The sequence below is a fragment of the Schistocerca nitens genome, chromosome 7 (genome assembly GCF_023898315.1).
Source record: "Schistocerca nitens isolate TAMUIC-IGC-003100 chromosome 7, iqSchNite1.1, whole genome shotgun sequence".
NCBI classification, from domain to species: Eukaryota; Metazoa; Arthropoda; class Insecta; order Orthoptera; family Acrididae; genus Schistocerca; species Schistocerca nitens.
In genome coordinates this window covers 544,862,813-544,890,123 of record NC_064620.1, presented here as the reverse complement: position 1 = coordinate 544,890,123, position 27,311 = coordinate 544,862,813, and positions in this window count along the sequence as shown.

Genomic DNA, 27,311 nt, shown 5'->3' with positions numbered 1-27,311 from the left:
CGATAATCAGGAGGACTGAAGGATTCGAAATGTGGCTGTATCGATGAGTTTTAAGAAATATCCTGCACCGAAAGAATTAACATTGAAGACATACTGAGGCGAATCAATACTGATAAGGAACTGCGTGACAAAGACAAAACCAGGAATTTTACAATGTTCTGAGACTCATAATGAAAGGAAAATTTGTAGGGAAAAGATCAATAGGCAGACGACGGTCATCGTGTACAGAATTTGAGCGTGTGGTTCGGATGTAGTTCACTACAAGTAATTGGATCCGCAAACAGAAAAACAAGATCAGTCAGAGTGATAGCAAACTTCTAATACGGGACGGTGCTTTTTAAAAACATTAAACAAACAAAATTTAAAAAAAATATAGAAGTTGCAGTGTATTCCGGCTGGACTGCAGACTTCTTTTTACTACAGGATAAGACTACACTGGCGGGAAAAAATCGCAGCAGCAAGAAGGTGTGCGACATAAACCAAAGTTAATAGGCGAGTTTCTACATCCGAAAGATGATGTCTACTCAGATTACAGGACAGTCGCATGATAGTGGTGCCAGTAGTGCCACTATGAGGATACAAATCGCATACTTCGGGAAAGTAAAGCCTTTAATATGTTCCGTTACAATCTGCAGCAGCAATCTGAACAGCAGTTGGCACCACAGTGAAGCAAAAAAAAAAAAAAAAAAGTTGGAAATCTGTTACTTCAGTGACAGCTCCGAGCCACATGCTCTGCAGAGTGCGTTCCACCGACCGCACCATCTGCGACTTTAGTGGCGTCCAGCGAGAGCTCATGGGAGGGCAGGGTGGAGGTATATTGTTTTTTCTGATGAAAGCTGGTTCTACCTCGGTGCCAGTGACGGCCGTGTGTTGGTTAAAAGAAAACCAATCGAGGTCTTGCAACCAGCCTGTCTGCGTGCTAGACACACTGGACGTATACCTGGAGTTGTGGTTTCAGGAGCGATTTCGTATGACAGCAGGAGCACTCTCGTCGTTATCCCACGGACCCTGACTACAAAACTGTATGTCAGTCTGGTGACTGGACCTGTTGTGGTGCCATTCGTGAACAGCATTCCAGGCGGTGTTTTCCAACAGGATAAGGCGCGCCCACATACCGCTGTTGTAACCCAACACGCTCTACAGAGTGTCGACGTACTACACTGGCCTACTCGATGATCAGATCTGTTTCCAATCGAGCACATGAGGGACATAATGGGGCGACAACAGCAGCGTGATTCACAAACAGCATTAACCGTCCCTGTACTGGCCGACAAAGTGCGACAGGCGTGGAACTCCATCCCACCACTGACATCCGGTACCTTTGCTTGCTTACATTCAACATTCTGGGGGTTATACTGGTTATTAATGTACCAGAATTTCGCATTTGGAATGGCTTATCTCGTGCATACTTTAATTTGTGATCTTGCAACGTTAATCACATAAATATCTTTTCTAGATAAATGTATTCGAGAAATTTCATTACTCTACATTAATTACTTCTTGGTGCTGTGATTCTTTTTTGTCTGTTTATATTGATTTGCTGCATTTTGTACTAAAGGTTAGATAAACGTGTCATACTGTTTGTACACTCCTGGAAATGGAAAAAAGAACACATTGACACCGGTGTGTCAGACCCACCATACTTGCTCCGGACACTGCGACAGGGCTGTACAAGCAATGATCACACGCACGGCACAGCGGACACACCAGGAACCGCATTGTTGGCCGTCGAATGGCGCTAGCTGCGCAGCATTTGTGCACCGCCGCCGTCAGTGTCAGCCAGTTTGCCGTGGCATACGGAGCTCCATCGCAGTCTTTAACACTGGTAGCATGCCGCGACAGCGTGGACGTGAACCGTATGTGCAGCTGACGGACTTTGAGCGAGGGCGTATAGTGGGCATGCGGGAGGCCGGGTGGACGTACCGCCGAATTGCTCAACACGTGGGGCGTGAGGTCTCCACAGTACATCGATGTTGTCGCCAGTGGTCGGCGGAAGGTGCACGTGCCCGTCGACCTGGGACCGGACCGCAGCGACGCACGGATGCACGCCAAGACCGTAGGATCCTACACAGTGCCGTAGGGGACCGCACCGCCACTTCCCAGCAAATTAGGGACACTGTTGCTCCTGGGGTATCGGCGAGGACCATTCGCAACCGTCTCCATGAAGCTGGGCTACGGTCCCGCACACCGTTAGGCCGTCTTCCGCTCACGCCCCAACATCGTGCAGCCCGCCTCCAGTGGTGTCGCGACAGGCGTGAATGGAGGGACGAATGGAGATGTGTCGTCTTCAGCGATGAGAGTCGCTTCTGCCTTGGTGCCAATGATGGTCGTATGCGTGTTTGGCGCCGTGCAGGTGAGCGCCACAATCAGGACTGCATACGACCGAGGCACACAGGGCCAACACCCGGCATCATGGTGTGGGGAGCGATCTCCTACACTGGCCGTACACCACTGTTGATCGTCGAGGGGACACTGAATAGTGCACGGTACATCCAAACCGTCATCGAACCCATCGTTCTACCATTCCTAGACCGGCAAGGGAACTTGCTGTTCCAACAGGACAATGCACGTCCGCATGTATCCCGTGCCACCCAACGTGCTCTAGAAGGTGTAAGTCAACTACCCTGGCCAGCAAGATCTCCGGATCTGTCCCCCATTGAGCATGTTTGGGACTGGATGAAGCGCTGTCTCACGCGGTCTGCACGTCCAGCACGAACGCTGGTCCAACTGAGGCGCCAGGTGGAAATGGCATGGCAAGCCATTCCACAGGACTACATCCAGCATCTCTACGATCGTCTCCATGGGAGAATAGCAGCCTGCATTGCTGCGAAAGGTGGATATACACCGTACTAGTGCCGACATTGTGCATGCTCTGTTGCCTGTGTCTATGTCCCTGTGGTTCTGTCAATGTGATCATGTGATGTATCTGACCCCAGGAATGTGTCAATAAAGTTTCCCCTTCCTGGGACAATGAATTCACGGTGTTCTTATTTCAATTTCCAGGAGTGTAATTTATATGCCAACTGAGGATTCGATATTTCAATCGGTAAAATCGGAACCCTTAAAGGATTACTTTTTTATCCGTATGTCTGTCCCTCGGTCTGTTAAGACACTTTTCTCAGGAACGGGTAGAGGTATCAAGCTCAGATTAACGTCAAATACTAAGGTCTACTCTCCCTTGGTGGTGCAAGAACTTCAAGCTTTTGAGTCAAAGCAGTCAAGAGATACGGACATTTGTGTCACATAGTTTGATATACAAAAACTCACTCATGAAAAACGTACGTACATATGAGCTATCTATAGGTTCATAATTAAGTTTGTACGGAACTTCCAGAGCGCGAGTCCTACTCGCTCTTGTCCGTTTTTCTTTTTTCTTTGGTTTGGCCTACTGAGGACAGAATTAAAAACTTGTCTCTACTTTGCTTTATCCTTTCTTCCTTTGCAGTAGTTTTTCATACCGTCCCGATATTTTCTCTTCTTTCTTCTGTTCGAGTTTCATGTAGCAATTTTTTTTTTGAAGCCTGTGAAACTTTTTGCTTTTGCTTTGAACTTTTCTTCTGTTTCTTCCTCCGTTAACTCTATTTCCCATGTCTGCTTTAACTCCTTTGAACGACGACATTGATGTTTTTTATTTTCTATCAAAACTATTAAAAATTATTTTTTCATTCTTTTTTTAACCAATCTTTCATGTGTCCATAGAATACAACTCCTTTGTTCCTCATTGTAGCTAATATTCGTTCTATTCTTTCGTAATCTTCTTTATCACTTCTTAATTTCCATTTTCCATTGTCATATTTTGGTCCCAACATTCTCTTATATTGGTCGCAGGTTCGAATCCTGCCTCGGGCATGGATGTGTGTGATGTCCTTAGGTTAGTTAGGTTTAAGTAGTTCTAAGTTCTAGGGGACTGATGACCATAGATGTTAAGTCCCATAGTGCTCAGAGCCATTTCTCTTATATATCTTCCTTTCATTCTTTTCTGTTTGCGAATGTGTGGTTCGAACCCACCATTGACATCAATGCGAAATGTTGTGCTAGTTAGTACAAATGTAAACTTTTCGGTTAAGTCCCTATCTAATAGGGCTCGAGGCCCATGGTTGGGGAAAGTTTCAGAAGCACGGTGGGTTAGCGGCACAACTGCAGCACAACTCGCCATAAATATGATCCAAACTGATTTGGTCAGGCAGAGCTTGGCCTCCAAGATCATCTGACATCAACCCTCTCAATCTGACTGTCTGGGGTCATTTCAGAAGTGAAGTTTACTGACTCCCGTTCATACGGTTGAAGAACTGGAGCATCAGATTGTATAGTCTGGTCAAGATGTAGGTGTTGATTTGACACGTTTGAAAAAATTGGTAGCTTAGTAACGCCATACTGTACTGAAATGCGAGGCCGACATGTAGAATGCCTCCTTTAACAGGTATGAATATACGATAAACTGAAGCACATTGCATAACACAATTAAAGGTTCACTTTCTTGTTTTTCAAACCCTATAATGGTCTCTCATTGCGAGCACCGGGACGAAGTTCTTGACTACTTTTGACCTTGCTGATACACCCCAATCCCCCTCCGTCTAGACGATTCACTCCTCTCTCTAGTCCTGCAACCCCATTGAACGTGATTTGAACCCTTCGGAGTGTAATGTGAGCCGAATTTTTGCTCTGATTTACACGGTGGAACCACTAGAGACCGTTTAAAACCATACGACGAAATAAGAACGTGGTTAGAAACAACAAGGGTGTTTTGCTTTTTCAGTCCTCCTATTTCGTGGCCTCCAGTGGCGTGATCACCTGGACTGCAACACTGACACACGCATGGGAGGAACGACAAAGGGTACTAAGCCCACCCTCCTTCCCCACTGCCCTACTCGGGTCGGCACCATCCTCGGTCCTTCCCGAACATCTTTGTTTCTCACTTTAAAAAAGTTTCTCTATGGAGACAGCCAATCAAATGATTGCTAGGTTTTGGTGCGACAGGCAGCCATTTCGACATTCCTGAGCTGAGGGTGGTGCTAAGTCGGTGAGCTGGTACCTGCTGGCCGCATGCGGAATCTAAGGGGTGTCGGAAGGGACGAATGTCCTCATTTCTCACAGGTCCACGTAATTCCATCTGTAACACCACATCTCTAACGCTTAAAGTCTCTAATTTTCCAGTTTGCACTACCGTACAATTCCGCGCTCCAGACGCACTTTATTTCTCAAATTAACCACTGGTTTTGACCTCCACATGAGTGAGGACGTTTCGTCTGCGACATTATTGTCCTTTTACTGTTGCACAGACTTCTTAGTTCATGACACTGAAATAATTCAAAGTAAACAAAACACAGTATCTAGATCATATTTCTGTTACATTTCATATCGACATCGCTGTACAAATTACTGTATAGCAGGCTTACCTTTTCAGTAGAGCTGCAGTGTTCTTCGGCCAGGAGAGCTGGGTGTCCTCGAAGTGGCCTAGTCGTTGGGTATCATCTGAGTAACAAATCCATACGGCACACTTGAAACATTCTAAAGTTCCTCAAGTCAGCTGTTGGTAATGTGACAACAAAGTGGAACGCAGTTATAAAAGACCGCATAAAATCAGCAGAGTCAAGCCAGCTTAACGACTTTGTATAAGAAGTTGAAAAAAATTAAATGAAAACAATAAAAAAACAGAGAATCTTATCGAGTGTCGCTCTCGTGCAGCGAGAGGGTGAAGGCACTGGCATGTGTGGACGCGAGCGCCGCCATGGCAGAGCTGAGGACAGGCTTGTGGGCGGTAGCCAGTCAGCTGGAGTGACTGCAAGTATCTACATCTTGTCAGGCCACCACCATCGCCACTGTGGGAGCAGCGGACAAGAATGCAGTGCGTCGTCTAGAGTGGGCTTGGGGCGGCGTCGAGGTTTCAGCAATGGCAGGCTGGACGTTACGTTGTTGGGGTGACACGAAGATATATCTGTTCCGTAAGGCCGGCCGGAGTGGCCGAGCGGTTCTAGGCGCTACAGTCTGGAACCGCGTGACCACTACGGTCGCAGGTTCGAATCCTGCCTCGGGCATGGATATGTGTGATGTCCTTAAGTTAGTTAGGTTTAAGTAGTTCTTAGTTCTAGGGGACTGATGACCTCAGAAGTTAAGTCCCATAGTGCTCAGATCCATTTTCAAGACAACACTGTTATCGATGCAGCAGGTATAAATATCAGCTCTCGAAGGAAAGACCGACACCAACCGCAATCGGGCACTGAAAAAATTCGGTGGTGAAAGTTAAAAATTTGTACCAGACTGGGACTTGAACCTGGATATCCTACTGAACACTAGCGGTTGCCTAAACCGTCTTTTTTTTCATTTTGTTCGGTATTGTTCGTTGCGTTTGATTTGGGTGACGTCACATGACATGTTTTTAAGTTGATCGTTGATTTATTTACTCAGTTTTTATATTACAGAGCCCTCTGACCGAATATTCTGAGCTACAGTGCCAGCGTGTTGGCCATCCGGACACGCTTCCTAGCCGACCCAAATTTTCAACTTGTCACACACAAGATGCGTCCACTGTCCGTTCCCCTACTTCCTCGCAGCGAGTCTTATATTCTTGCAAGAGGCCCGGACCCTGTTGTGCATCCGCAGTGAAGCTATCAAGTGTAACTGGAAGGTGGATGTAAAGGCGGGGAACGATTGATTGAGTGTGAGTTTGGATACAACTTCGAAATGCATGTATTAGGGTATACCACGTTGAGAAAATCGTAAGAAAACAGCAATAGAACACCACATTTCGTAAATACAGCCTAGGCTGGCACGGACTGATGGGTCAGAATGAATACCCGGGCCACTATAAAAACACAAACTAATAACAATTGTTATAGCAGATCCAAACGTTCCACCAACGTATCATTAGCTTTCTCAGTAACTCACAAATAATCTAAAAAACAACAATGCAGCATAAAATTAATCATTAAGTGATATTAACAAGAAACTAGTCATCAAACAACAAAATTACTCACTCCTCATATCAGCATTTGTCTCATAAATATCAGAAATGAATTTAAATAAACCTTTGAAATGTAGCAATCCTAAAAGTTAAAAATTAACATCAATGCATTAAAAAGACTCTATTAGAAAAATCATCAAGCGAAGCACTCAGAAAATCAATCTTAGCAAAATAATCGTACAGAACGACCAAAACTTGGAAATGTATCGCCTTCAAGAATCCATGACAGGCAAATAACATGACTGTATTAAAATGATTCCATCAAAAACATCGTCACCTTGAGTACTTCATGAATTAGACTTTGCAGAACATGCATACACAACTACAGAACCCTAAACTCTAGAAGACAAAACATATCTTCCCTTATACTCTGCGTCGTGACAAGTGGCCAAGTTCCTCTCACAATCATATGTCCGCAACAGTCGTATCTCACGGTAATAGTACAGGTTTCGACATGTCTCACTTTTCCACGAGTCGGTCCACAACTCACTACTCTGAAGGGCGATCGAGTGCCCCACCAAATGAACGATATCACTTCGGCCAGCGATAATGCACGCCTCCGGGTGCAACCGTCACACACAATTCTCAGAGCTGTTCCGCCAGACCAAACTGCTTGTTTTTTCAAGCTGCAGTATGAGTACTGCGACCTGCCATCTTATTACTTTATGCAGGCCGTAGTGCTCCACACAGACCTCTTAGCCAGTACCCATGGCCACCAATGAGCAGCAAGATTGTGCTACGCAATTGAGGCTACAGCCACCGTTGCTCATGCAGCACGACGTGGAGGTGGGGCTGCGTAGAATTCTTTTTTCTACTCTTGGGTGTTGTCTTTTATTTACTTTCAGCAATTACACATTTTTTAAAGAAATATACAGGAATTTGGAATTAGGAAATTATAAATTTATGGCATAATTTAAGAAGAGAACAAAAGAAGGTAGGAAAGAGTAGTTACAGATATTCCTTCACAAACACCATCTCAAGAAGGCGATTTAGTACTGAACTTCACAGCGTCCACATGTGGTGCTACCCATTTTAGCAATTACCCTCATGAACATCCCTCTTCGGGAAAACTCGATTTGCTCAGTCCATGCGGATCTAATCTGTGTCTGTGTTGTTTGTTAGAGTGCTATGTCAGTTGATGTTGGTTAGGTTATGTAACAACTACAATTGCTAAGTTAGATAGTAAACAAATTCTGCATGGCTTTGGAGCAATATCCTGCCAGACCACCAGAACAAATACACGGTTTAGGCACGTGATTCCAGAGACCAGCACTCTGGGTACCCCGCAGAATCCACAGTCTGCTCAAGTTCGCTGTCACCTCGTAACTGTCCACTTCTGTCCCGGCTGTGCCTCTGCGTTTAAATGGTTCAAATGGCTCTAAGCACAATGGGACTTAATGTCTCAAGTCAACAGTCCCCTGGACTTAGAACTACTTAAACCTAACTAACACATCACACACATCCATGCCCGAGGCAGGATTCGAACCTGCGACCGTAGTAGCAGCGCGGTTCCGGACTGAAGCGCCACGCCACCTCGTCACACCATCGGGCGGCGCAGACCTCGAACTCCATCCTTACGCGAAGGAGTAAGATTGAAAATGGGCGGTACCAATGCCGACACGGCACCCTATGCAGTCAAGTGCGAGAGAACAGACACCGCACACACTCACACACACACACACACACACACACACAAACATTATATACTGAAGAGACTAAGAAATTGGTACACCTGCCTACTAACGTGTAGGGCTCCTATGAGAACGCAGAAGTGCCGCAACACGACGTGGCATGGACTTGACTAACGCCTGAAGTAGTGCAGGAGGGAATTGACACCATGAATCCTGCAGGGCTGTCCATAAATCCGAAAGAGAACGAGAGGGTGGAGATCTCTTCTGAACAGCACGTTACAGGGCATCCCAGATATGCTCAATAATGTTCGTGTCTGGCGAGTTTCTTGGCCGGGGAAAGTTTTTAAACTCAGAAGTGTTTAAACTCAGCCACTCTGCAGCAAGTTTGGATGTTTGGGGTATCCCATTGTTCTGCTGGAGTTGCCAAAGTCCATCGGAATGCACAATGGACAATATTGGATACAGGTCATCAGACAGGACGCTTACGTAGCTGTCAAAGTTGAATCTATACGTATCAGGCGTTCCGTTTCACTCCAGCTGCACACGCCTTACACCATTACAGAGCCTCCACCAATTTGAACAGTCCACTGCTGACATTCAGAGTCCATGACAGTCCTACGCTGGCGCTGACGAGCCCAGGCGAGCCGTAAAGCTTTGTAACAGGGGTACACGAGTGGGCCTTCGGCTCCGAAAGCCCTGTCGACGATGTTTCGTTGAATGGTTCGCATGCTGATGCTTGTTGATGGCTAAGCATTGAAATCTGCAGCAATTTGCGGAAAAGTTGCACTTCTGTCACGTTGAACGATTCTCTTCAGTCGTCGTTGGTCCTGTTCTTGCATGATCTTTTTCCGGCCGTACCGATGTCGGAGATTTCATGTTTTACCGGATTCGTGATATTCACGATACACTCGTAAAGTGGTCGTACAGGAAAATCACCATTTCATCGCTACCTCGAAGACGCTGTGTTCCATCGCTTGTCCGCCGACTGTAAAACCACGTTCAAACTCACATAAATCATGATAACCTGCCATTGTAGCAACAGTAACTCATCAACCAACTGCGACAGACAGTTGTCTTATATAGACGTTGCCGACCACAGCGCCGTCTTCCGCCTGTTTACATATCTATTTGATTAAGCATGCCTATACCAGTTTTTCTGGCCCTTCAGTGTTTATACGTAGTAGGCGTGATTGCCTCGACAGCTTCAGTTTGGATGCACAACAGGGTGCAAGCCCCATACTGGAACGCAGCACTCATTGCGAGGAAGTAGGTCAGTTGACACTGGTCCTACTAGTGTGTGATATATTGAAAATTTGAGTCAGCCGAGAAGCGTATCCGGATGGTCGAGGTGGCTCAGGCAAGCGCTCGCCTTAAGTGGTCAGATCCGGGTTCGAGTCCCTGTCTGTCTAATATTTTCGCCTTTCACCAACGAATTATTTCAATTTCTTGAATCTGGCTACCATTGGTCTTACCTTCGAAATTTCATACGGAGAAGACAGTTCTGGGAAGAGCCAAGTCTAAGGGCCTCAAGAAGCGGGCGTGTGGGACGGTTACCAGACGAGAAGACAGTGATCAATATCAAGGGTGCAGTGTGAACAACAACCTACTGGAGTGGTTAGTCTTTTCGCTGGCCAGACACACCGCAGTTCCAGTGAAGACGAAGGAACGTCTTCTGCATGTCATTAGGAGCACTATCACAGTGCTTTCGCGGGTAATGGCGGCATTGTTATGGCACTGTGACTGAGGCGGCGGTGCACTTTGTTATGTGCAAACCGAGTACTGAGTGTAGCCACTTCTAAACTACTTCCTGCGGTCCTGTATGAAAGCCTGCTGGTGATGTGTAAACAGTTGTTATTTACGGTATGTGGGAAGTGTGTTGGTGTGTGCCGTGAGGCAGAGCAGGCGTAACTCAGATTACGCGCTTTAGGCGTGATTAAATGTATTAAAAAGAACTGATTGTTCATTGCTGTGAGAGCAAGTCATCAATTGGTTGATCAAGTGTTTTAAGAGTTTGTTGTGTTATCGGTCTTAAGTGACTGAGCCTGTGGCTCACTCCCGTAGCGTTAAGATTTAGTTGATATTGCTTTCATCGGAAGAGCTGTTGACGTTCTTTATAAAAGAAGTTATTCAGATATAAGCGTGGGTAGGTTCGTAGTGTCGTTGGTTGCTGGCGTTTTATGTGTCTGCTGTCGAAAATAATAGTAGATCATGGTGTAGTTAGAGATTACATTTGCTGATCTGAGATAATATTAAGTATTCTTTGCCATGGTACATTTTACATTTATCATTTCTGGCTATAGCGGAGCGACGGGCGTTGTAAATTCTTATGTTGTTTGTATAGGGCAATACTGAATTTGTTATTAATTTGAATTTATCCTGTTATTGTTAAAAGGATAATTTTCTTACTGGTTAACTTAGCTATACTTAAAGGCTTCTATAGAACAGAAGTGTATCTATTGTTATACTGTAAGCGGGTTTTTATTAGAAGTTTGGATGCTTGATAAAATAGTGGTTAAATTTAGCGCCATATCAACACAACCCACAGTCTGAACCCTACTGCATCTGAATACTATGCATCAGAAGTAATTGTGCTCAATCGGAACTGTGACTTCGATTTATTACTTCACATTAACCAAAGCAATTGATTTTACTTAACAGTAACCACAAACAGTTTAAGATCTTTATTCCTGGGAGGTAACAGTTATTCAAAGAGGTTCGCAAGTTTTGCACATAATGTGCTGGGATGAATGATTTAATTTTACACAGTCAGATAAATATCTTAGCCAGGGCCAACATCTTAACTGATTATTGCAAGTTCACTGGAAAGTTTTAGGGCTCTGCTCCTGGTGATTGCACCTGGATCAGACTTCGCAGTCTTTACGCATCCAGGATCAGGCAGATGTGAAGTTATACAAACATCATTCAATAAATCACCTATTGACACTCAGACTTCCACACCACATATTGCACAAAAGGCCAGATTTTCGTAAAAGTGGATAAACGTAATTTTCATAGCAGAAAGAGCAAACTTGATATTTGAATACATGATTAGGGGTATACTTCGTAATTTCAGTTTGGTGCAAAGGCTGAATTCTTGTTCATATTCAGATTTTCGTAATTTTACTTGAATATTAATTATACTTGAATATTACTACAAGCAATCTGCATGTGTTTTCATAATTAATTTTATTTTGGTGCAGTATCATATTTTCATATCAGTTTTCCTTCTATGTATGTAGAAGTTTTTGTATCATTTTCTAAGACCATTTAATGCGTTTACATCTAGTATCCAGAGGATTACAGAATTATACTTGTGTTTTATAAAAATTTGCAGTTTAAGTGATATAGTGCAATAAAGATCTCATTAATACATCTTCTTCCCTCTAAAAGGGTACTTGGGTACTTAGTAAATTTGTGTTTGGCTGTGTTTTATGTTTACATCCCCTCCTCAGAGGAGTACAATTAGACGTCGGTAGCATTCAGTAGTTGATTGTGGACAATAATGCTTTAACCATTTCAGAGAGCTTCGGTGCTATATTTCGATTGATGAATGTTGCAACCTTTGTTGAATGTTCGTGTTGTACATAATCTCAAGTATGCATAGATCAAAAGAGATAAAAAGCAACATTATCCTGTCAATAACATAGATTATATTTTTGCAGCGTAGAACAGGATGGCCTCGAAAATGGTGTTTGGTATGGTGAAGCATTACCGAAAATCTTCTAAACACATTAGGTGCTCACAGTTCAGTCTTTGAATCACAAGTAACAGTCACAAATAAGCCTGCAATCGAATTGACAACGCCTCTTATGTATTTTGACAGATATTTCAACATGGAGGTACCACTGTAAAACTCGACATAAGCATTGTGGATGTTGCTGATGTTTGTGGGTCGCTCCTTCACAGAGGTGGCTATAGCAGCTTCCTCTAGGGTAGGTGGAGTGCTAGAACTCGAAAGTTCTGTGCCTTCCATGCGTGGTGAATATGGCGTGGCCTGACTCGATGGTTGTCGTCTCGTTGGCGCTTTTCAGTTACCAGCACAGGGGCGTGATGAAAGTCGGTGGCCCGACCAACGGCGGTGCTCCCGCGTCGACGCGAAGTGCATTTGGGACGTTGCCGATGTGTTTCTCTAACATACATTTTAGACATACTGAAAGTCACATCCTTTACGCATTTAGATACCCATTTAAAATGTGAAACTAACATTGTGGTACTTAACATAAACGTTGAGGGTTGTTATCTTCTTAGTCCCTAAAATAGTGCTATCTGAGGTTTGTTTCATTTAGGCCTAGGATGAAGCATCAAAAGCCTGCTTAGCATGTTACTGTAGCAGAGCGTAAGTGTTTTGTAAAGTTACAGAATAATGTAAACTTAGGAATATTGTAAGTTACAGACTTTAGGTATTTTAGACATTGAAACATCATTATGAACCTTGAGAAAAACATTGTATTGCTGACGTATTTATGACACGCATGTTAGACATGGAAATACTGTAAGTTACACCCATTACTCCTTAACTTATGAGGTGACATTTCTGTAACGTAAGAGGTGTCTCTGGGACCCCCATATTTAAAACGAGATTTAAGTCAAAAATCACTTGTAATTTTTAATTTATGCTATATAACATTTATTTTTACAATTATTTAAATGTTGTTTAAATGCTTCTAGTTTATTTTAGTGCATTAAACAAAGTCTGCAGCGTTTTACTCTTTATCACACAAAAACGCACATAAGTTTTTGTGTTTTTTTTTTAAACAGTCCACATAAATAGACTGTTAGAGTATTGAATTTTACATTCTGAAAAATTGTACAATCTCTGCAGCAAATAAATTTCCAAATAAAACTAAATTCCAGAGTTTAAATTTGCGCATAAAAATTCCACCCGATAGGTACAAAAAGAAAGTCTAGCAAATTGACATTCATTGCTGGGAGCTACAATTTTCTTATCGCCACTCAGAACACATTCGATTTTAACATACACTTCAAGTACTTCATTGAAGAAACAGACACATCCCCATCACAATATTCCTGAAGTTCTTCCTCTGAATGATACTCTTGTTCGATAGTAAACTGTGATCACCGCCTAATAGAAAACCATCGTCTTTTTCGTTTATTTCTTGATCTATATCACTGACACCTTCCCCCACATACCGATTAAACAATTTCATCAAACTCGGGAAAGTTAAAAATGACACATTCGTGCCAAAACATTTTGAGCTATACGGTACCGTACTGAAGAAAACAGGCACGTAGTTCACGAGGCGCGGTCTAGGAGACTACAACACCTGTCAATAACACGTTTCAACAATAAACATAGAAGGCTATGACGCAACCTACAGCAAAATATCGTAGGCTTGGCAATTTGAGGAGGGTAGGGGGAGTATAGAAGCATTCCACCATAACTATTCTTGGAGAACGTGTTCGAAAATTTTCGCGCGGTCTGAGAGACCGCACCTCTTGAGTTAAGGGTTATGTATTTTGGCATGGATATAACATTGACATAACCATTACTTGTGTGGCATTACGTTTTGTAGATGAATAATACATCGTGTTTGTACTACCAATAACATAGCCTCGTTGAGGCCTAGCAGGAGCCATAGAATATTATTTGCGTTGCTTAATACATGTGTTTTGTGCAGTTATAAAACAATTTCGATGTAGGAACATTGTAAGGTACAGCCTTTATGTATGTTAGATATGAAAATAAAATTGTGGCAACTCACACAAAGATCGTGTTGGTAATGAATTCTTTAATAGACACTTTGGACATGGAAATACTGTAATGTACACCTTGTGTGTGTGTGTGTGTGTGTGTGTGTGTGTGTGTGTGTGTGTGTGTGTGTGTGTGTCTGTGAGTGAAAGAGAGAAAGAGAGAGAGAGCTTATATACACTCCTGGAAATGGAAAAAAGAACACATTGACACCGGTGTGTCAGACCCACCACACTTGCTCCGGACACTGCGAGAGGGCTGTACAAGCAATGATCACACGCACGGCACAGCGGACACACCAGGAACCGCGGTGTTGGCCGTCGAATGGCGCTAGCTGCGCAGCATTTGTGCACCGCCGCCGTCAGTGTCAGCCAGTTTGCCGTAGCATACGGAGCTCCATCGCAGTCTTTAACACTGGTAGCATGCCGCGACAGCGTGGACGTGAACCGTATGTGCAGTTGACGGACTTTGAGCGAGGGCGTATAGTGGGCATGCGGGAGGCCGGGTGGACGTACCGCCGAATTGCTCAACACGTGGGGCGTGAGGTCTCCACAGTACATCGATGTTGTCGCCAGTGGTCGGCGGAAGGTGCACGTGCCCGTCGACCTGGGACCGGACCGCAGCGACGCACGGATGCACGCCAAGACCGTAGGATCCTACGCAGTGCCGTAGGGGACCGCACCGCCACTTCCCAGCAAATTAGGGACACTGTTGCTCCTGGGGTATCGGCGAGGACCATTCGCAACCGTCTCCATGAAGCTGGGCTACGGTCCCGCACACCGTTAGGCCGTCTTCCGCTCACGCCCCAACATCGTGCAGCCCGCCTCCAGTGGTGTCGCGACAGGCGTGAATGGAGGGACGAATGGAGACGTGTCGTCTTCAGCGATGAGAGTCGCTTCTGCCTTGGTGCCAATGATGGTCGTATTTGTGTTTGGCGCCGTGCAGGTGAGCGCCACAATCAGGACTGCATACGACCGAGGCACACAGGGCCAACACCCGGCATCATGGTGTGGGGAGCGATCTCCTACACTGGCCGTACACCACTGGTGATCGTCGAGGGGACACTGAATAGTGCACGGTACATCCAAACCGTCATCGAACCCATCGTTCTACCATTCCTAGACCGGCAAGGGAACTTGCTGTTCCAACAGGACAATGCACGTCCGCATGTATCCCGTGCCACCCAACGTGCTCTAGAAGGTGTAAGTCAACTACCCTGGCCAGCACGATCTCCGGATCTGTCCCCCATTGAGCATGTTTGGGACTGGATGAAGCGTCGTCTCACGCGGTCTGCACGTCCAGCACGAACGCTGGTCCAACTGAGGCGCCAGGTGGAAATGGCATGGCAAGCCGTTCCACAGGACTACATCCAGCATCTCTACGATCGTCTCCATGGGAGAATAGCAGCCTGCATTGCTGCGAAAGGTGGATATACACTGTACTAGTGCCGACATTGTGCATGCTCTGTTGCCTGTGTCTATGTGCCTGTGGTTCTGTCAGTGTGATCATGTGATGTATCTGACCCCAGGAATGTGTCAATAAAGTTTCCCCTTCCTGGGACAATGAATTCACGGTGTTCTTATTTCAATTTCCAGGAGTGTATTTTTGATAAATAATACACCGTTTTTGTACTATCAGTAACATGGCCTCGTTTAGGACTGGAAGGAACTTTCAGATACCTCTATTTAGATGTGGAATTAGCAGTGACATAGCCATAGAGTGTGCTTACGTATTTTTGGTTAGTAATACAGACATTTTAGACACGGAAATACTTAGTTTCAGTGTTCTGTTGTGCAATACCAAGTGTAGTACATTAATTGAATTTTGCTTGCCAACAGTTCCAGCTTAACCCGTAAGATGGGGAAGCATATGTATTTTTCACTTGGAAATACTATATTGTAAGTCAAGATCTTCACGTATTTTGATTAATAATTGTATACTTTTGAAGCTGACTCAAAATGCAGTTCTTTTGGATACTTTCGTACATGACCAAGATGACTGCGGCGTACTGATTGTCTGTTTCACTTTAATGTGCACTAAAATACTGGGTTGCGATTGGGAGAGCAAAATGTATTTGTGTGTGGGTGTCTGTTTTATTGACGAGACACGATTTTTGCTGGCGAGGCAGACCTGTTGCTAACAAGGCAGAATTTTTGCGTAAGTAACTGTGTACGAGGTTTCTGCTGACAGAGAATCTCACCACCACATCTATCCGACCTGCATGTGTGATGTACTTCCTTCTGCTGTCGTATGACTTTCAAAGTCTATTCGAGGTGAGAATGGCCCAGAATGAACATAGCCCTCCTGCTGATATATGAATGAAGTTGTGACGTTTTGATTATCACTTCAAAAAACCAAGCTGCAATATTAACATTCGAAGATTATGTTAGTCCTTCTCTACATAATCAGCCTTCAGTGAGACACATTTTTTCCAGTTCATCTACATCTACATTTATACTCCACAAGCCACCCAACGGTGTGTGATGGGGGGCACTTTACGTGACACTGTCATTACATCCCTTTCCTGTTGCAGTCGCTTATGGTTCGCGGGAAGAACGACTGCCGACAGTTGTCTATGAGCTGGCAAGATCTTGATTGTAGGCGTTCGCATTTTGAATATTCTGTGTATTTGACAGCGTAAAGAAGCAGCAAGTGTGACTCTGTCCTGAGTAGAGTGAGATGGTACCTTGTCGCCGGCCGGTGTGGCCGAGCGGTTCTAGGCGCTTCAGTCTGGAACCGCGCGACCGCTACTGTCGCAGGTTCGAATCCTGCCTCGGGCGTGGATGTATGTGATGTCCTTAGGTTTAAGTAGTTCTAAGTTCAAGGAGACTGATGACCTCAGATTTTAAGTCCCATAGTGCTCAGAGCCATTTCAACCATTTTTTTGGTGCCTTGTCTTGAAACAAAGGCACTCCCCTTGGACTGGCTCCCACGACACTCCGTCTTGGCAGCCTTCCTGAAACTTTTCAGGAGATTTCGGTACTATGCTCCTGTAATGGGTTGCCCCTAGTAGCATACATCGACACCACACGATTGCAACCCAGTAACGCGCGCTATGTCCCTTTGCCTCGTTTTCCCATGTTTACAATTCTTTCTTTGCTACTTTATTTTTTTTTTAGTTGAGGATTACAATTTTATTACTCCTCGTTGTACTGTGCAAATAAGACTGCATCTATTGAACCAACAAATTCACTAAAGTATACTACCGTTAGCTCAGTTGAGACTGTGTACCCTTTAGTGTTAACTTTGATGAAATTATACTCGCCATTCGTACACGTTCACGCTGGTGTGTACCGTGCTATATCCTCCCAGAGAGTGTCTTGTACCAGCGGTGGCTCACACTAGGTCCTTCCACTCGACGGCGTGTACCACCGGTAGCTCAGCTCGATTCTACCAATTATGCTACCAGCAGTACACCAACGTATGATGTATTACCTATAAGCTAAGCGCAACGAACAACTGTGCATAACATTTTGAGTCGCCCTTCAATGAGAGCGCTTTCTGAACTAAAGATACTAAATAATTTTCTACTTATTAAGTTAAACTTATTTTATTTGAGAGAAAGAAAACTGGCATTCTACGGATCGGAGCGTGGAATGTCAGATCCCTTAATCGGGCAGGTAGGTTAGAAAATTTAAAAAGGGAAATGGATAGGTTAAAGTTAGATATAGTGGGAATTAGTGAAGTTCGGTGGCAGGAGGAACAAGACTTTTGGTCAGGTGATTACAGGGTTATAAATACAAAATCAAATAGGGGTAATGCAGGAGTAGGTTTAATAATGAATAAAAAAATAGGAGTGCGGGTTAGCTACTACAAACAGCATAGTGAACGCATTATTGTGGCCAAGATAGACACAAAGCCCATGCCTACTACGGTAGTACAAGTTTATATGCCAACTAGCTCTGCAGATGATGAAGAAATAGATGAAATGTATGACGAGATAAAAGAAATTATTCAGGTAGTGAAGGGAGACGAAAATTTAATAGTCATGGGTGACTGGAATTCGTCTGTAGGAAAAGGGAGAGAAGGAAACATAGTAGGTGAATATGGATTGGGGGGAAGAAATGAAAGAGGAAGCCGCCTTGTAGAATTTTGCACAGAGCATAACTTAATCATAGCTAACACTTGGTTCAAGAATCATAAAAGAAGGTTGTATACCTGGAAGAATCCTGGAGATACTAATAGGTATCAGATAGATTATATAATGGTAAGACAGAGATTTAGGAACCAGGTTTTAAATTGTAAGACATTTCCAGGGGCAGATGTGGATTCTGACCACAATCTATTGGTTATGAACTGCAGATTGAAACTGAAGAAACTGCAAAAAGGTGGGAATTTAAGGAGATGGGACCTGGATAAACTGAAAGAACCAGAGGTTGTAGAGAGTTTTAGGGAGAGCATAAGGGAACAATTGACAGGAATGGGGGAAAGAAATACAGTAGAAGAAGAATGGGTAGCTCTGAGGGATGAAGTAGTGAAGGCAGCAGAGGATCAAGTAGGTAAAAAGACGAGGGCTAATAGAAATCCTTGGGTAACAGAAGAAATATTGAATTTAATTGATGAAAGGATAAAATATAAAAATGCAGTAAATGAAGCAGGCAAAAGGGAATACAAACGTCTCAAAAATGAGATCGACAGAAAGTGCAAAATGGCTAAGCAGGGATGGCTAGAGGACAAATGTAAGGATGTAGAGGCTTGTCTCACTAGGGGTAAGATAGATACTGCCTACAGGAAAATTAAAGAGACCTTTGGAGAGAAGAGAACCACTTGTATGAATATCAAGAGCTCAGATGGCAACCCAGTTCTAAGCTAAGAAGGGAAGGCAGAAAGGTGGAAGGAGTATATAGAGGGTTTATACAAGGGCGATGTACTTGAGGACAGTATTATGGAAATGGAAGTGGATGTAGATGAAGATGAAATAGGAGATAAGATACTGCGTGAAGAGTTTGACAGAGCACTGAAAGACCTGAGTCGAAACAAGGCCCCGGGAGTAGACAACATTCCATTAGAACTACTGATGGCCTTGGGAGAGCCAGTCATGACAAAACTCTACCATCTGGTGAGCAAGATGTATGAGACAGGCGAAATACCCACAGACTTCAAGAAGAATATAATAATTCCAATACCAAAGAAAGCAGGTGTTGACAGATGTGAAAATTACCGAACTATCAGTTTAATAAGTCACAGCTGCAAAATACTAACGCGAATTCTTTACAGACGAATGGAAAAACTGGTGGAAGCGGACCTCGGGGAAGATCAGTTTGGATTCCGTAGAAATGTTGGAACACGTGAGGCAATACTAACCTTACGACTTATCTTAGAAGAAAGATTAAGAAAAGGCAAACCTACGTTTCTAGCATTTGTAGACTTAGAGAAAGCTTTTGACAACGTTAACTGGAATACTCTCTTTCAAATTCTGAAGGTGGCAGGGGTAAAATACAGGGAGCGAAAGGCTATTTACAATTTGTACAGAAACCAGATGGCAGTTATAAGAGTCGAGGGGCATGAAAGGGAAGCAGTGGTTGGGAAAGGAGTGAGACAGGGTTGTAGCCTCTCCCCGATGTTATTCAGTCTGTATATTGAGCAAGCAGTAAAGGAAACAAAAGAAAAATTCGGAGTAGGTATTAAAATTCATGGAGAAGAAGTAAAAACTTTGAGGTTCGCCGATGACATTGTAATTCCGTCAGAGACAGCAAAGGACTTGGAAGAGCAGTTGAACGGAATGGACAGTGTCTTGAAAGGAGGATATAAGATGAACATCAACAAAAACAAAACGAGGATAATGGAATGTAGTCAAATTAAATCGGGTGATGCTGAGGGGATTAGATTAGGAAATGAGACACTTAAAGTAGTAAAGGAGTTTTGCTATTTAGGGAGTAAAATAACTGATGATGGTCGAAGTAGAGAGGATATAAAATGTAGACTGGCAATGGCAAGGAAAGCGTTTCTGAAGAAGAGAAATTTGTTAACATCGAGTATAGATTTAAGTGTTAGGAAGTCGTTTCTGAAAGTATTTGTATGGAGTGTAGCCATGTATGGAAGTGAAACATGGACGATAACCAGTTTGGACAAGAAGAGAATAGAAGCTTTCGAAATGTGGTGCTACAGAAGAATGCTGAAGATAAGGTGGGTAGATCACGTAACTAATGAGGAGGTATTGAATAGGATTGAGGAGAAGAGAAGTTTGTGGCACAACTTGACTAGAAGAAGGGATCGGTTGGTAGGACATGTTTTGAGGCATCAAGGGATCACAAATTTAGCATTGGAGGGCAGCGTGGAGGGTAAAAATCGTAGAGGGAGACCAAGAGATGAATACACTAAGCAGATTCAGAAGGATGTAGGTTGCAGTAGGTACTGGGAGATGAAGAAGCTTGCACAGGATAGAGTAGCATGGAGAGCTGCATCAAACCAGTCTCAGGACTGAAGACCACAACAACAACAACATTTTATTTGATCTCTCATTGTTTTAAAAGAATAGTCTCACGCCACATTCATAATAAAAGTTCATTATACTCTACCGGAAAAATTCATAGACCCGAAAATACGAGTCGATTTTGATCAGATGGCTCATGCCACCTGGGAATGCCGGGTAAGGGTTCCAACGTCATCTGCCAACAGACAGTATAGTGACATAGCTACCAGAGTGCCATCTGCGTCTAGCCTCTAATAGAGAATGCTTACAGCCTGAAGGTTCAGTATTGTCGAAACATGTAAAGCAAGCAGACAACTGAGACACGGAAATGCACTTGTGCTACCTACAGCCAAATGGGCAAGTTTGAAACGGGTTAAATTGTGGCCTTCAAAGAGGTTGGATAGTCTTTTCGGAGAATTGCCACGTAAGCTAGAAGTGCTGAGTTAGCTGCGCGATGATGCTGGTATCAGTTGCCATGTGAACATTCTCACACCAGTATGAACATTCTCACACCAGTATGAACATGCTCACACCAGTATGAACATTCTCACACCAGTATGAACATGCTCACACCAGTATGAACATTCTCACACCAGTATGAACATTCTCACACCAGTATGAACATTCTCACACCAGTATGAACATTCTCACACCAGTATGAACATTCTCACACCAGTATGAACATGCTCACACCAGTAGATGAGGTTCTGGACCCTAAGCACAGATGCCGGTCAGGATTGTCGAACTGTAAGGGCAGCGGTGGCAGATCATACAGCTACCACAGCACAGTTAAGAGGGCTTTTAAGTCCAGACGTGTCAACACGAACAACTGCGAAGAGGTTATTGGCAGTGTCACAATGGACACGCACATCTCTTGCCCATCTTCTATTCACACCACAGCATCGACGTGCACAGCTCGACTAGTACCGTGAGATGATCCCTTCGATTATGGAATGGCGCCCCATGGTCTTCAGCGATCAAAGCAAATTCTGTTTGCACATAAGTGATGATCTTTTGAGCCTACGACGTAAATCTGGCGCTGTCTCGTAGAGCGCATTCGCATAACACACACTGGTCCCATCCTAGACCTTTTGTCTTGGATGCGATAAGCTACAACTTTCGTAAGCCTTTGTGTTTCTGGAAGGGACGCTAACAAGCGCTCGGTACGTGCAGAATACTTTTAGACGCGTTCTTTTGGCATTCTTGCAACAAGAAGATGATGTGCTGTTCCAACAGGGTAGAGCTCGCCCAAACACTGCACGTGAAACTCAGCGTGCGTTGCATGACCTGTACCAACTTCTCTGGCCAGCACGATATCCAAACTTGTCTACTATTGAGCACGTCGAAGATATGATGAAATGAGAAGTGACTCGTCCAAATCGTCAGCCAACAACCCTTACAAAACTACGTGAACAGGTCGAGGAGGCGTGGAATAACGTACACAACAGTAATGGACGTTCAAATTGATACACCAAGAAGAAATGCGGTTGATAAACGGGTATTCATCCGACAAATATATTATACTAGAACTGACATGTGATTACATTTTCACGCAATTTGGTTGCATAGATCCTGAGAAATCAGTACTCAGAACAACCACCTCTGGCCATAATAACGGCACTGATGCGCCTGGGCATTGAGTCAAACAGAGCTTGGATGGGGTGTACAGGTACAGCTGCCCATGCAGCTTCAACACGATACCACAGTTCATCAAGAGTAGTGACTGACGTCTTGTGACGAGCCAGTTGCTCGGCCGCCATTGACCAGAAGTTATCAATTAGTGAGAGATCTGGAGATTGTGCTGACCAGGGAAGCAGTCGAACATTTTCTGTATCCAGAAAGGCCCGTACAGGACCTGCAACATGCGGTCGTGCATTATCCCGCTAAAATGTAGGGTTTCGCAGGGATCGAATGAAGGGTAGAGCCACGGGTCGTAACGCATCTGAAATGTAACGTCCACTGTTCAAAGTGCCATCAATGCGAACAAGAGGTGACCGAGACGTGTAACCAATGGCACCCCATAGCATCACCCCAGGTAATAGGCCAGTATGGCGATGACGAATACACGCCTCAATGTACGTTCACCGAGATGTCGCCAAACACGGATGCCACCATCATGATGCTGTAAACAGAACCTGGATTCATCCGAAAAAATGAAGTTTTGCCATTCGTGCACCCAGGTTCGTCGTTGAGTACACCATCGCAGGCGCTCCTGTCTGCAATGCAGCGTCAAGGGTAACCGCAGCCACGGTCTCCGAGCTGACAGTACATGCTGCTGCAAACGTCGTCGAACTGTTCGTGCAGATGGTTGTTGTCCAGCAAACGTCCCCACCTGTTGACTCAGGGATCGAGACGTGGCTGCACGATCCGTTACAGCCATGCGGATAAGCTGCCTGTCATCTGGACTGCTAGTGATACGAGGCCGTTGGGATCGAGCACGGCGTTCCGTATTACCATTCTGAACCCACCGATTCCATATTCTGCTAACAGTCATTGGATCTCGACCAACGCGAGCAGCAATGTCGCGGTACGATAAACCACAATCACGATAGGCTACAATCCGACCTTTATCAAAGTCGGAAACGTGATGGTACGCATTCCTCCTCCTTACACGAGGCATCACAACAACGTTTCATCAGGAAACGCCGGTCGACTGCTGTTTGTGTATGAGAAATCGGTTGGAAACTTTCCTCATGTCAGCACGTTGTAGGTGTCGCCACCGGCGCCAACCTTGTATGAATGCTCTGTAAAGCTAATCATTTGCATATCACAGCAGCTTCTTCCTGTCGGTTAAATTTCGTGTCTGTAGCACGTCATCTCCTTGGTGTAGCAATTTTAATGGCCAGTAGTGTACAATAGTATCCGCCGTGTGTACGATTGACTGGATTTCGGAGTCAGCGCCTGCATTGCCTTGGAGGCTACACCATGTAGTAATATGGGTGTTCCAGCTTGGGTCGATACCTGGTACCTAAGAACCACTTATGCTGTTGATCTGTGAATGTAATCGTTTCATGTACTGCGTATGCACTGGTGCAACAATAAATCTTGAATGCATTAGAAATCTCTAAAACTGTGTACTAAATTTCTTCCATCAGGGTATTAAAACAGGCGACTAAGGCATTCGAATACGACGCCATTCCACGGCGAGAAACAGGAAATACAGCGCCTCCAGATGAAGGGAGGCATGAATAGGCGCGCCGCCCCACAGAGAGTAGCACAGTTCTCAGTGCTGGCATGAACGTGTTAAGAATACTCGACTGTAATGCACAGAACATATCACGGCAACATTGATAAGGCTTAGAAGGGCCTGGGCCTACTCGTCATCATCTGTTTCGTTGAGATATGTTGTATGTGGTCGGCTTGGCCATAAATGCAAGTAAGAGAAGTGTGAGCTCCAGAGATGGCCAAGAGTTTCAGACTGGCGCAGCGGGAAAAGTGCAGTACGGTATTCCAAGGTTCCTGGGTTCGAGTCCCTTTTCTGAAACTTCTTTCTGTTTTAAATTTTTTAAATGCTTACTCGGCAAATAAAAACGAAATAATGCTCAAAAGGAAAGTCAATGGAAAATTTGGGACTGGAAATAAATTTCTAGTTAGGGATTACAGTGCATATATGAGAATTAGATAATATTGTCGATGATATACACGTGCTGGTATGACATACACCGGAAGACCAGGAGAGGCGGTAATTTCTCAGATATTGGCGTAGGTAAAATAATAAAAGATGGCGAATAAACTTCTGTGAATAGCTTGGTGAGCGCGTTATTCTAACCAAAACAGACACAAAGCCTACACCCACCACAGTAGTACAAGTTTATATGCCAACTAGCTCCGCAGAGGATGTAGAGATAAAAGAAATATACGAAGGCATGCAGCTTTACTGTATGTTTAAATGATGTTGGCGTCCTCTTGGGTAAAATATTCCGGAGGTAAAATAGTCCCCCATTTGGATCTCCGGGCGGGGGCTACTCAGGAGGACGTTGTTATCAGGAGAAAGAAAACTGGTGTTCTACGGATCAGAGCGTGGAATGTCAGATCCTTTAATTGGGCTGGTAGGTTAGAAAATTTAAAAAGGGAAATGGATAGGTTAAAGATAGATATAGTGGATATTAGTGAAGTTCAGTGGCAGGAGGAACAAGACTTTTGGTCAGGTGAATACAGGGTTATAAATACAACATCAAATAGGGGTAATGCAGCAGTAGGTTTAATAATAAATAAAAAAATAGGAGTGCAGGTAAGCTACTACAAACAGCACAGTGAACGCATTATTGTGGCCAAGATAGACACGAAGCCCACGCCTACTACAGTAGTACAAGTTTGTATGCCAACTAGCTCTGCACATGACGAAGAAATTGAAGAAATGTATGATGAGATAAAAGAAATTAATCAGATTGTGAAGGGAGACGAAAATTTAATAGTCATGGATGACTGGAATTCGATAGTAGGAAAAGGAAGAGAAGGAAACGTAGTAGGTGAATATGGATTAGGGGGAAGAAATGAAAGAGGAAGCCGCCTGGTAGAATATTAATCATAACTAACGCCTGGTTTAGGAATCATAATAGAAGACTGTATACGTGGAAGAGACCTCGAGGTACGAGAAGGTTTCAGATTGACTATACAATGGTAAGACAAAGATTTCGGAACGAGATTTTAAATTTTAACACATTTACAGGGGCAGATGTATTTTATGACCACAATTTATTGTTTCAAATGGCGCTGAGCACTATGGAACTTAACAGCTGAGGTCATCAGTCCCCTAGAACTTAGAACTACTTAAACCTAACTAAATTAAGGACATCACACACATCCATGCCCGAGGCAGGATTCGAACCTGCGACCGTAGCGATCGCGCGGTTCCAGATCGAAGCGCCCAGAACCGCTCGGCCACCCCGGCCATCACAATTTATTAGTTATGAACTGCAGATTAAAACTTAAGAAACTGCGAGAAAAAAGGAAGGGAATTAAGGATTATCTATACGAATGAGAAATACGTTCATGTTTGTCATTGAGTATCGTGTGGATGTCGTGACTTTTGACTACACAGTCTGTTCAAACCAGTTTCGAAAGAAAACAAAATTATCATCATTCATGCTGATAGGAAAAACTTTCTTGTACCGAATGCCTACATACGGCTTAAATCTGTCGAGAAAACGAGAGATTGTCACAACGACAACCAGAGGTTGTAGAGAGTTTCAGAGGGAGCATTAGGGACTGATTGAAGATTACAGGGGAAAGGAATACAGCAGAAGATTTGAGAGATGAAATAATGAAGGCAGCAGAGGAGAAAGTATAAAAATTCTGTAAATGAAACAGACGAAAGGGAATACAAACGTCTAAAAACTGAGATTAATACGGAGTGCAAAAGGCTCAGCAGGAATGGCTAGATGAAAAATATAAGGATTTAGATGCATATGAAGGGCTTATTTCAATAGTGGTACAAGTCCATAAACTGGCAATGGCAAGGAAAGCGTTTCTGAAGAAGAGAAATTTGTTAACATCGAGTACAGATTTAAGTGTCAGGAAGTCGTTTCTGAAAGTATTTGTATGGAGTGTAGCCATGTATGGAAGTGAAACATGGACGATAAATAGTTTGGACAAGAAGAGAATAGAAGCTTTCGAAGAAGAATGCTGAAGATTAGATGGGTAGATCACATAACTAATGAGGAGGTATTGAATAGAATTGGAGAGAAGAGGAGTTTGTGGCACAACTTGACAGAAAGAAGGGACCGGTTAGTAGGACATGTTTTGAGGCATCAAGGGATCACAAATTTAGCATTGGAGGGCAGCGTGGAGGGGAAAATCGTAGAGGGAGACCAAGAGATGAATACACCAAGCAGATTCAGAAGGATGTAGGTTGCAGTAGGTACTAGGAGATGAAGAAGCTTTTTACGGGATAGGGTAGCATGGAGAGCTGCATCAAACATGTCTCATGACTGAAGACCACAACAACAACAACAAGTCAATTACCTCCTATTTTCTGCCTATAATACTTCTGAAATTAATGATCCAAACAAATAGAAAGAAAGGTTTATCTCTAGCAAGAAGCCATATGCTTGAATATTTCTAGTATCTCAACTTAAGATTTTTCAGCGCTCATTTAACTTTAGGACTCTGTACCTCACAATGACGAAAATGGACTTGTACCATTCATATATCACTAGGGGAAAGATCGATGCCACCTACAGGAAAATGAAAGAGATATTTGGAGGAGAAAATCACCTGTATGAATATCAAAAGCTCAGATGGAAAACCAGTCCTACACAAAGAAGGGAAATCAGAAAGGTGGGAGGACTGTATAGAGGGTCTATACAATGCAGATGTACTTGAAGGCATTATTATGGAAATGGAAGAGGACATAGATGGAGATGGGACGGGAGATATGATACTGCATGAAGAGTTTGGCAGAGCCCTGAAATACCTACGTGGAAACACGGCCCCAGGAGTAAACAACATTCCATTAGAACTACTCATAGCCTTGGCGAACCAGGCATGATAAAATTCTTCCATCTGGTGAGCAATCAGAAGACTGGTTAGTTGTAGGTCTCTACGCAAATCTACTAGGTGCGGTTTTTTCTTACCTACGTAACTTCTTTTACTCAA